Here is a 1640-nt window from a genome sequence, read left to right on the forward strand (position 1 = left end):
GTGTGTGTGTGTGTGTGTGTGTGTGTGTGTGTGTGTGTGTGTGTGAAATGATTCCTCTCGAATAGCTGACATTGATTTGGGGTTGATTGATTAGGGACACTCTTGCTCCTTTTCACCCACCCAAAAATTGGTGCTCGTTCGGCGCCAGGGCCAGTGCTATGCTTAGTTCACAGGTGTCGAAGTCCGGTGTCCTGCATGTTTTCCATCCCTCCCTGCTGCAACACACCTGATCCAAATGAACAGCTCATCAGCAAAATGATTCCTCTAGAATAGCTGAAATCGATTTGGGGTTGATTAGGGACACTCTTGCTCCTTTTCACCCACCCAAAAATTGGTGCTCGTTCGGCGCCAGGGCCAGTGCTGTGCTTAGTTGGTGCTTTTCAGAAGATCTTACGAAGAATATGTTTGTTTGGTTGTCCACCGGCAAATGGAACAAGTAGGAGCGACGTCATTGCGTCATCGTAAAGCGTCGTTACGTCACTCTTTACGTCGACCTTACCTTAGAGCGCCTGCACTATTAATAATAATGCCGTTAGCATTCGCTAGGCAACGTAGCATAGCATCGATTATACTTGTATGTAGTATAGACTAGCCAGGGACATGCAATCAAGCTGTTTGCGATTATTTCTCCACCTACACGTACCGATAAATAAATAAACAAACAAACAAACAAGCAAGCTCAAGGCGAGTAAATAGCCGGTTCATCAGCTTGCACAATACGGTCACAAATCAGCCCTTTGTGTGATGTGAGGGTCTTAAGCTCATTTTTGTAACAGACACTTATTTTTAAAATGTTAATTGCCGTGTCTCCCTTTCTTTTCTTGACTATGTGCTGGCCCTGCGGCAACGTGATCGCGAGCGTGACTGGCACGGAGCACAAAAATCTCATCATGTGACCAGCAGTGATTTATTGTTTCACATAAAGTCACACAAAATTGCATGGATGTGTGTTGTTAATATGTCTAAAAAGAAAGAAAGGTTATCTCCCATTCCACACCGATACAAATATACAACAAGCAAATTTCACCTTTTTAATGAAAAAGCAACACTTAATGATGATGTTTGAGTCACCAACACTTGAAAGATTTCAGTAGACAAGTGGGAGGAGCCCTTCGGATAAAAGTACGTCAGGTGTGACATCACACTGAGGGGGGAAAAGAAAATAAAGAAAAAAATTTTTTTTAGCTTCACTCTTTTTAACAGACCTTGTCATCATGTTTGCAACGCATTGGCGCCGAGGCCCTTCCAAGTGGCAGGTGGAAAAAAAAAATCATCCAGAAAGTCAGTAGAGCACATAAACAATCCTCTTTATCCCACGGCCTTTCTTGCTCGGGACCCACGGCAATGCAAAATGTGAGAAAAACAAAAACAAAATAATAAAAGGGCTTCCAAACGTCAACTGCCGATTGATTCATTCCTCGCATGAAATGTGATACTTTCGTTCAAATAGTGTACAAGCAGCCCCTTGGTGATCCTATGCCCCTTTTCCATTGCACAGTACCTACTCATCTCAGCATGGCTCCACTTGCTACGGGCGCTTTCTCTCCAATGGTGACAAAGATTTTGCCAAAAACTAAAAGATATCAGGCACCGATACTTAAGCTTCCCCCAAAATTATTTGACATTGAGTTACGTCGGTG

Source organism: Hippocampus comes, unplaced genomic scaffold, assembly GCF_001891065.2.
Source record: "Hippocampus comes isolate QL1 unplaced genomic scaffold, H_comes_QL1_v1.1 scaffold298, whole genome shotgun sequence".
Taxonomy (NCBI): Eukaryota; Metazoa; Chordata; class Actinopteri; order Syngnathiformes; family Syngnathidae; genus Hippocampus; species Hippocampus comes.